Source organism: Trichosurus vulpecula, chromosome 2 (genome assembly GCF_011100635.1).
Source record: "Trichosurus vulpecula isolate mTriVul1 chromosome 2, mTriVul1.pri, whole genome shotgun sequence".
Taxonomy (NCBI): Eukaryota; Metazoa; Chordata; class Mammalia; order Diprotodontia; family Phalangeridae; genus Trichosurus; species Trichosurus vulpecula.
The window spans coordinates 317,925,768-317,937,204 of NC_050574.1; positions in this window are offsets into that span (position 1 = coordinate 317,925,768).

Genomic DNA, 11,437 nt, shown 5'->3' on the forward strand with positions numbered 1-11,437 from the left:
TTTACGTGAACATTTACGTGAACATCAGAATTCATGAGCAATTCTGATGCTCGATACCAAGAGTCTACACATTGGAAACGGCAGGTAGTAGGTAGAGATAGGGAAAAAGAAGCAGCCAAAAGAGAGACAGTATCCTCACAGGGAAGCATGCAACTTGAAGGGTATGGAGGAAAGGGGGGCACTGTTACTAGGCAGTCAGTCCCACCCTCATTGTCATGGTGAAGGTAAAAGAAGAAGCTAAGATTCAGTGTTCAGCAAAAATATACAATTGGATAATTTGATCTTCAGCATTTTCTCAGCTCCTATGTATCTGCTCTCTACTTGTGATATACCTCCTCCCTTTTTCCTAGGTGCCTAATGCCCTAATACTTAAAGGAATAGAAACTTGAATATCTAGACCTAGGTTCAGGGCTAACTCTTGTATATTAAATGATTCAGATGCATGGAGTCTATGTTCTCACTGTTCTGCCTCTAGGCCTGATCTGTTTCTTGGTTTAGGCTATGTGTTTATACCACTGAACATCATGGCGAGGTAGCTCAGAGTTCTCTCATACAATCTCAGCATGGGCTCCTCTGCCCTAGAAGGATTGATCTGTAAGCATTGGATATAAAATTTAGAGATGGAAGAAACCATGATATAGTCCAACTAGCTCAGTTTGCAGGAAGGGAAATTGAAGCCACAGCCAGTCAATGTGCCAGAGAGAACCCAGTTTTCCTGACTCCTCGTAGAGTGCTTTTTCATTAAAAACAAACTAGAGTCTGAGTTTACCCCTTTCGTATGTGGTTTCTCAACCTCTGCCTCCAATAAATATGCATCTTGTGTGTAGTGGATGAATATTATTCTTCTCAGGATAGTATGGTAGAAAGATCAAAAGATTGGGAAACAGCCCCAGCTGTGCCATCAACCATCCATGTCACCTTGAGTAAGTCATTTGACTTTGGGTTTCAGCTTCTCCGTCTGCCATATGCTGATAATCTTACCTGTCCTTCGTGTCTCACAGGAGTGTTGTAAAGATCAAGTGAGATACTCAATTTGATTTAATTCAACAAACATTTGTGAAGCATTTATTATGTACAAGGCATTGTGCCAGGTGCTAGGAATACAACAATAAGGAAAGTGTCCTTGCCCCCAAGGAAGTCACATTCTAATTGGAGGCTGCTAAAAAACGTAAAGGAACATACATTAATAATGATAATAATAAAACTAACTTTTTATAGTACTTACTATGTGGCAGTAATTTCGTTACAATTATTATTTTATCTTCACAGTAACCCTTGGAGGTAGGTCCTATTATTATCCCCATTTCATAGATGAGGAAACTAAGGCAAGCAGAGTTTAAATGACTTGCCTAGGGTTACACAGTGTGGAAAATATTATACTATTTTATATCATTTTTAATTTCAACTAGACCCAGAGCCTGAATTAATGAGTAACTGGATGAAGATCCAGGACCTGGGCTTCTTTGTTCTCTCTAAAAGTTTGCTCAGGAAATACCCTTACCTCTGTCAACAAGGCCAGATACCTGTTAGCCATTAAGGGATGAGACCCTAAACCCAAGAGAGACTACCTCGCTTAATATTAACTGACCTTTATCAACATTCTTTCCATTAAGGAAAATCCTCTTCTTGTATCATGGTTAAACATACATGGGGGCCATAAACGTGAGGTAATACAGGCTTGCTAGCTCTGCTAAAATAACGTATGTAAGTTTTCTCATTCCTTTGTTCAGACAGCCAGAGCCTATGCTCTGACTCCTTGTACGTACAAGTAAGCTAGCTTAGCTATGCTTTAAGGGAAAATAATAAACAACATGGATTTTTCTATCACCTAGCTTGTTTGTTTCCTTCAACCAAATTTTCAGGTTTAACAACAGTTAGCAAGCATCTGAAGTCAGATTTGAACTCAGGTGTTTCTGACTCCAGGACCAGTGCTCTATCTACTGTGCCACTTAGATGCCTTTGGAATTGTCTTGGATCATTGTATTGATCAGAGTAGCTAAATATGCACACATATAATATATATTATATATGTGTTAATTTTTATATATTATAAATTTATATGCATAGAATATATATGTAATATAAATATATGTATGAAGGTACACATAAATAATATGCACACATAAGTATATGTTTGTGCATATACACAAGTTAACAGATTCCATGCCTTGAGTTGGTAGAAGAGGGGAGACTGAGAATATATCTTAAGTATATTTACTGATGTATCTGTATGTATGTATGTATATATTTATCATGTATGTATGTATATATCTATCATCTATCCATCATCTACACATATACATACACATATAGAGAATATGGCCTGGAGGAAACTCTCATTACCAATGCCAACTTGCACCTTTTTTTGTAGAAAGTTGTTTTCAGCATTGCGAGTTGAGATGCCTAGGCCAGGATCACATACATAGCCAGCATATTGGAAGTGGGAAATGAATCCATGGCTTCCTGGTTTCAAGGCCAGTTTTCTCTCCTCTATGTTCTACTACCTCAACTACCAAATACTTGTGTATATGCATACACAAATTATGTATGTGTAATGTACAGTTATTATTTATAATAATTTAAATTAATATTATATGCATAATGTGTCCAAAAAAGAAAGCACTCTGAAAAGCTAAAGTAGAAGCTACCCTATCAGATCAAATAGATGTATCCCCTTCCCCAAATCTGCCTCCTTAGTACTCTTGGTATGCTGATGGATTGTCTTTTGTCAAGAAGATAAAAGCTCCACCCCAGGCAAAAAAAAAATTAGAAAGCCATTAGTGGATCTGCTGTAACAGTGCTGAAAAGAACACCCCCTGAGTCTATCTCTTGGAGGCTTAGAAAAATACAACCCTTTCATTGTCATGGCTGATGATAAAAGTTATGTGAAAATGACAGTGACAAAGACAAAGAGAGTCATGATGATAAAAAAAGAATGAAATATCTTTATTTGAATGAAAGAATTGAAAAATAGTTTATATTAAATATGCTTCAATATGATAGCTTTTCAAAATATACCTTACATGCAAAATATGTAGAGAGTATGACCAGGAATAGCCTAATTAATCTAATAAGCCTACATAAAGAATTAGGCCTTTGTTCTGACTTTAAAGATATCTTCCCATCCAGGGTGTGGACATTCCTTCTACACACATTTGGAACTTGGTTTCTCTTTGATTGGTGTGGAGAAACCTGTAGATACCAAACTGAGATGATCAATCACATCTCCATTTTGTGGGTGCTTGGCAACCCAAAGAGGTTGACTGAGTACTGGCTCTTGGGAGGTTGCGAATTTTTCCTCATTGGATATGTTCAAATAAAGGCTAGAAGACTCATTTTGTTGAGTATAGTAGAGAGGGGATTTTTTGGGAGGTATGGGTTGAACTAGATATATTCTGCAGTTCCTTCTAGCTCTTAGGTTCTGCGATTCTTATAGATTGGAAATATGCTCTTCACTTGGGCAAGGAAGTAGAAAGACCTAGAGGAAAGAGCTGATCTTAAAGAACTGAACCCCGAATAAAGCCAAACATAGACAAGAGACCAGAGCAGACAAAAAGGCTATATACAGAGAATGCACTTGGGTTGCTGGGCCCAGGCAAGCCTGCTTATTTATCCAGGAAACCCTCCCTAATTAGCGTCTTTGACGTGGAGATAGTAGTCATGGAGTGGTAGTGGTAGATCCATCCTTTCAAACACTTTCATCTTATGGGTGAAGGCTATATTTAGGTATTATTATTATTGTTGGGGAGGTTAAAATGAAACTGTTTTATGAGTTATTCTCCACTTTATAAATGGTCAAAGGATATGAACAGGCAGTTTTTCAATGAAGAAATCAAAACTATATATAGTCATATGAAAAAATTCTCTAAATCATTATTGATTAGAGAAATGCAAATTAAAACAACTTTGATATATCATCTCACACCTGTCAGAGTGGCTAAGATGTTAGAAGGGGAAAATGACATGTTGGAAGGGATGTGGGAAAATTGAGAAATTAATATGTCTCAACTATAATAATCCAGCTGTTTTGGAGAACAATCTGGAATTATGCCCGAAGAGTTATAAAGCTGTGAATAATACCCTTTGACCCATCAATAAGAGTATTAGCTCTATTTCCCAAGGGGATCAGGGAAAAGGAAAAGAAACTGTATGTTTAAAATATTTATAACAGCTCTCTTTGTGGTGGCAGAGAACTAGAAATTGAGGGGGTGCCCATCAATTGTAGAATGGCTAAACAAGTTGTTGTATGTAAATGAGTTGTTATATCATTGTGATGGAATACTGCTTCATTGTAAGAAATGATGAGCTGAATATGACAAAAAAGGAAAATGATACATGTTGGAGGGGATATAGGAAAATAGGGTCATTAATGCATTGTTGGTGGAGTTGTGAACTGATCCAACCATTCTGGGAAACAATTTGGAACTATGCCCAAAGGGCTATAAAACTGCAACCCCCCTGCTATGTCTACACCCCAAAGATATATGAAAAGAAACAGACCAATTTGTACAAAAATATGTATTGCAGCTCTTTTGTTGTGGCTAAAAATTGGAAAAGGAAAGGATGTCCATCAATTGAGGAATGGCTGAACAAGCTGTGGTATATGATTATGATGAAATATTATTGTGCTATAAGAAATGACAAATAGGATGATTTTAGAAAAACCTGGAAGAACTTACACGAATTGATGCAAAGTGAAGTGAGCAGAACCAGGAGAATGTTACACACAGTAACGATAATATTATATGATGAACTAAGAATGACTTAGCTATTCTCAGCAATACAATGATACAAGACAATCCCAAAGAACTAGTGATGAAGCATACTACCCACCTCTAGAGAAAGAACTGATATTGTTTGAATATAGACTGAAGCATGCTATTCTTACTTCCTTTCTTTCATTCTTTTTCTTTTATTTGAGGCTTCTTGTAAAAAATGACATACAGAAATGTCTTACATGATTGCACATGTATAACATATCTGGTTATCAGCTCAGGGAGCGAGGAGAGGAAGGAGGGAGGGATAGAATTTGAAACTCAAATTTTAAAAAAAGTTTAAAAATTGTTTTAACATGTAATTGGGGTAAATAAAGCATTATATATGCAAAAGAAAAAAAAGAAATAATGAGCTGGTTGATTTTAGAAAACCATGAAAAGACTTGCATGAAATAATGAAAAGTGAAGTAAGCAGAAGCAAGAGAATGTTATATATAGTAACAGCAATATTGTTTGAAGAATAATTATGAACAAGCAAGTTATTCTGAATATTATAAATACTCAAATGAACTGTAAGAGACCTATGAAGAAAGATGCTATACATCTTTAGATTAAAAAATTGGTAAATAGAAGTACACATAGTATGGTTTTACATATATCCATAAATCTGTATGAAATGGTGGTCTTCTCCAGTGTGGAGTGGGGAAGGAAGAAGGGAAGCAGTTTGGAACTCAAAATGCAATAAAAAATTAAATTAAAAAATGAAACTGTTTTCTATTCTAGTTGGTTTCAATGTAGTGCTGCCCTAAGGCAGGAGCATGGGTCTCATGAACTTCTGGTAATATATGAATATAGAGTCTCCCAGTCATGGATGAGAATGGAAAAGGTTTAGAAGACTCAGAGTTAGAAAACCTGAGCCCAAGTTCTAGCTCTGCAGCTTATTGGCTTCAATTATTTTTCTGTAAAACGAGGATTATAAAATTTAGAGGTGGAAGGACCTCAGAGATCATATAGTCCCAACTTCTCATTTTCCAGATGTGGAGTGAGTGTAAGTGAGGAGTTGAGGAGGACATTGATGTTGCCAATCTGAGAGACTAGGAGGATGGGGATGCCCTCAAAAGTAAAATGAAAACTGGGGAGAAGGGAAGGTTTCTTTGGGGAAAGATATCGATGTCTCTTTTGGATGTGGTGTTATGTCTGGTTGATGCCAGCATCCTGTTAGCTTAGGTTTAGTTTTTGGGTCAAAAATGAGACACTGGTAAGTCATTGAATAGTTAACAAGAGGAGGCTTACTTTGTCCTCATATAGCAAGGATACACGTAGTCATTGTAATCAAGGTACTGTGCAGTTTGGTAATAAATAATTAGTTTGCTAGTTTAAAGAGTAAACAGCAATTCATCTTCTTGAGCTTTCTTTTTCAATAAAATATAATTCATTTCAACAAACATTTATTGAGTACCTACCATGTACCAGTCACCTTGCTAGTTCCTAAGGATGTGATATTTAAAACAAAGTCCATGACCTCAAGGAGCTTGTATTTGACTGGGAGTATAACATGTACATAGATAAGTAAATACACAATATATACAAAATATATTTTGGGGGTGGGTCAGAGCCCCCCACAAACTCTGACAACTGGAGAGATTTAAAAGGCCTTGTGTAGGAGGTCACACCTGAGCTAAGCCTTAAATGCTCAGCTAGTTAGGTGTTCCAAGAAGTAGAAGTGAGGTGGGGGGAAGCTTCTGCAAAGGCATAAGAATAAATGTTCTGTACTGGGGTCCTAAGTAGGTCAACTGTTGTTGTTGAAGGTAACTAGGATTATCTATCTATCTATCTATTTATCTATCTATCTATCTATCTATCTATCTATCTATCTATCTATCTATCCCTTCCTTCCTTCCTTCCTTCCTTCCTTCCTTCCTTCCTTCCTTCCTTCCTTCCTTCTTTTTTTCTTTCCTTAATGATAGGGAATAGCTCAGTGTGGTTTACTTTGAAAATTCTAATTAGAGTGTCAAACATCATTAGATGCTCAGTAAAGGAATAAAGATATGATAATGATGATTTTAAGGAAAACCTGGACACACAAAATAAAAATTAGGCTTTTTTTTAAAAGCAAGAGGTGAAATGCTTTTTGCCTTCTTTTTCTTGTCCATTATATAATCATCTCATTCACCTGAAGAAGTGGTCTGATCTCTTCTCTTCTCGTTCGTTCTCCCCTTCTTCCCCCATATAACTAAATAATCTCCCTTCTCTCTTTTATTTTTCTTAGCTTCCCTCTCCAGACTCAGTTTTAAAAAAATGTAGCACATTTTTTTTACAAGCCATGCTCTTTTATTTGTCCTCTTTCCTATCTTTGTGTTTGTCTTTGGAACATATTAAATCTAAGTGGGTCGATGAGTTTGCAGTCTGAAGCATAGAACAGAGCAAAACTAATTATGCTGCTCATGTTACCAGCCGCTTTCCCTTGCTTTATTTAGCTGGGTGTTTTAACCATTGAGCTAATCACGATATAATTGAATATACAAACATTTGACCTCCGTTTAACGTTTCTAAACACATAGATTTTAATGATGACAGTGATTTTGAAAAATAAATCCAAATCACATGGATTCAAGGCTTAATGTTTTCGAAATATTGGCTCTTATGTAAACCATCAAAAGGACAAATCACCCTGCACGTAAGGACCTTCTGCTGGACTTACCAAAGCTTTTAACTCCAGGTAGTTGCCTCATAGAGGCAGTATGATAAAAACAGTACGAATAATAGCTAGACTTTATATAGCAAAGTGCTTTACAAATATAATCTCATTTTGTCCTCTCAACAACCCTGGGAGTTAAGTACTATTATGTTCATTCTGCAGACGATAAAACTGAGGCAAAACATTAGTTGGCTTGCCTATTGTCACATACCTAATATGTGTCCGAGACTAGAATTGGATTCAGATCTTTCTAACTCCAGGTCTAGAGTGCTATCTACTGCACTATTTAACTGCTCTTATCTAGGTACTTGGGATCAGAACTAAGCAAAGCTATGCTTTAGGAATGGAGAGGGCATATGATTGTCCCCCAAGCTTTCTATAGTCTGGCCAAAATCCTTATCTTCTCTTTCTCCCCAACAACCAACCCACTTCTCCAATCAAAGAGATCTCTTTATTGTTGCTTGTGTATATCATGCTCATTCCTACTTCTAGGCCTTTTTTCATGCTGTTGCCTCTTTCTGGATTGTTACAACATGGTATTGGTGACAGTATAGGAGCTCAAGTCACTTCAATTCTATTTGATACCCTTGGAAATATGTAGATGTGATTTAGTTCATTGACTACCAAGGCTGAATAGGATGACCTGATGGCCAGGTGTATCTGCCCTTCATCCCTCTTTGCTCTGTGGGCATCAGTCCTAGAGACAGACATGAATCAAAAAGGATGATGTTATTTGATAGTGAATACCATTAAAAAAATAAGGTATGTAAGAGTTGATGAGCTTCCCCCAAGTAAAATATAAGATCCTTGAAGGCAGGAACTATTTCATTTCTGTCTTTACATCCCCAGAGCCTAACATAATTCCTAGAAGGTACTTAATAAATAATTATTAAATTGACTTCCCAGCCAGAACCTTCAAGTAAGCTCTCCAGATCCTTTTATATTTGGTGCACAATAGGATAAAGGAGAAGGAAGCACAGCAGATTTTACCTGAAACGGGTGTTAGAAACCATTTAGTTTAATTCTTTTATGTTACAGATGAGTTAGTTAACTGATACTCAATGTTTCACAATAACAAGCAAGCCTAAGGTCAAGTAGGCTGGTTAATAGCAGACTTGAATGCAGTCACTACTATTTCCACTACGCAACGTTGCCCTTGTTCCTTGATTACTGAATCCGTACCAGAACCATACTACTATGGTAGAAAAAAATGACTAACATTCTCAAAGAATGGCTCAAAAACAATTTAGTTAGTCCTTAAGGATGTTTTTTAGGCAATTCAACTACCAGTATTGTTTACTGGAGGAAAAAAAGATTATACTATTTTCCAATAAGGCATGATCAGAGTACAGAAATTAAATTTCATTTTCAAAGTCCTTGTTTGCTTATTCGAGTAGGTGTGATCATTGTAATGCAATATTCATGGAGTTTTGTAGTTTAATTTCTCTTTGGTCTGTTAGTAGTAAAATCCCCACTGGCATTTCATTTAATCCACTTCCTATTCTAATGGTGATTCTGAAGCTATTTATTGAAATGATTACATAAGAATATAAAATCTGATGGTGGATTGAAATCCTCATTTACAAGAATAGGATCATAATGACTTTTCCTTGGCAATCCCTTCTTGCAAGGTTGTAAAAAGGAAGGAAAACTGGAAAGTGTTATCATATCCTAAGATTATGGTAAGATTCTCATTAGTAACCCACTTACCCTTACTAGTGCTTTTTAATAAATACCGGTAGACATAGTCTGAGTCCTCAACTCACCTGGATTGAAAAAAAAAATTATTAAGTGCCTACTCTGTGGTAGGTACTGGTTAGGAGCAAGGTTTAGAAAAGATAAATTCTTGTCTGCATGGAGATTATAGTCTAGTTGACTTGAATCTCTAGATCAAAGCAAAAAATTACAAAAGAATGATGTGGTTGGACCTGACCTGACTACAGACGCCATTTCAACTATTTTTATATTCATCTGTCCTTTCCTCTGCCACTAACTCACTGCGTACCCTTAGGCAAATCACTTGTGGCCCTAGTTTCCTCTTCTGTGGAATAAAAGGGGTTAACCAAGATGATCTCAAGGTCCCTCCAAGCTCTAACATTCTGTGACATTATGACATGAAAGAATTAGATCATAATATGAAATTCTATGTCAGAATCAGTGGCAGCAACACTGAGTACTAAAAGGATTCACAACAGGGCTTGTTGAATAAATGAATGAATGAATGACTGGACAGATGAAGAGGTCTCAGAAGACTTCTGAGAGGAGGTAGGATTTGAGCTGTGCTTTGAAGGATGAATAAGTTTTGGATAGCTGGAGAGGAGCAGGGAGAACATTTCAGGCTAGGGTCATGGTGTGAACAAAGGCTTAAAGGCTGGATTTAGCAAAAGACAAGGAAGCAACTTAGATAGAACAGAGAATTTATATTGGAGTGTAGTAGGAGATAAGTTTGGGTAAGTAGATAGGATGGGTTCCTAATTCCAGGTCTAGCATTCTATCCTCTACACCACCTAACCCTTCAGCATAATAATGAAGTGTAAAGGGAAGAGAGTCCATTTACTTATAATGGTTAATATGCTGTTTCCTGCAACTCAGTAAATCAGGAGGAAGGATTCCACCAGTGGTCACATGGCAATTGTTTCTGCTATAAGCTGTTGGATTTTATGAAGATTTGTCATAATTCTTCCTGATTGGTTAATGTAGGAACAACAAGATCTTCAGCAGGCTGTGCACTCTTGCTCTGATCCACCACTTAATTCCTTCCACCAGGTGAGCCTGGGGCCAGAAGCAACAGCAGCTGTAGCTGCCCCACCTCCGCTACCCCGGGGGCTGGAGGGGCTGGAAGCCGAACCACGAACTCCTTCGACTCCTGCAGCTTTTCCCACTAACCTTTTCCGCTGTCTTTGGTGTTTGTGGGTTGAGAAGTCTGGTGACTGTCACAGCTCACCGATTCAGGGTGGTAGGGCACATTCCGCCCGGCTCCTGGTCTGGTTGGTCCGCGCCGCTCACTGGGCTCTGCTCAGCTCCACTCTCAGCTCCCAGCTCCCAGCTCTGTGTGGGATAGACCTCACCCAGAGACCATCTAGGCTGTCCTGGGCTAGATCCCTGCTTCCCTCTGCTGTTTTGTGAGTTCTACAGTTCTAGAATTGGTTCAGAGCCATTTTTTATAGGTTTTTGGAGGGACTCGGCTGGGAGCTCATGCTGGTGCCTGCTTTCCAGCCGCCATCTTGGCTCTGCCCCCCCCATATCTGACTTTTCTAAAATCAATTCATATCCTTAGTTTCTTTTTTTTTGTTATATTCATCTAGTTTTGAAAGGGGCAAGCTGAGGTTCTTCACTAGTATGATTTTACTGTCTACTTCCTCCCATAACTCATTTAAGTTTTCCTTTAAGAATTTGGATGCTATACTATTGCATATATATTGCGTATATGTTTGACATTGATATTGCTTCATTGTCTATAGTACCTTTTAAGCAAAATGTAGTTTCCCTGCTTATCTTTTTAAATTAGATCTATTTTTGCTTTTGCTTTGTCTGAAATTATGATTGCTGCCCTTGTATTTTTTCTTTTCTTTTTTTTTTAACTTCAGCTGAAGCACAATATATTCTTCTCCAGCCCTTTCTTTACCTTTACTCTGTCTATGTCTCTTTGCTTCAGGTATGTTTCTTGTAAACAACATATTGTTGGATTCTGTTTTTTAATCCATTCTGCTCTCCACTTCTGTTTTGTGGGTGAGTTCATCCATTCACTTTCACAGTTATGATTACTAACTCTTTATTTCCCTCCATTCTGCTTTTGCCCCTGTTTATCTTTCTCTCTCTTTCTTTTCACCCTGTCCCTCCATTATAGCATTTTGCTTCTGACCACTGTCTTTCCCAATCTGCTCTCCATTCTATCAGCCTTGCCACTCTTATCCTGCTCTCCTATTTCCTGTAGGTTAAGATAGATTTCTACACTCAACTGAATGTATATGTTATTCCCTCTCTGAGCCAATTCTGATGAGAGTAAGATTCAAGCAGTGTTTGC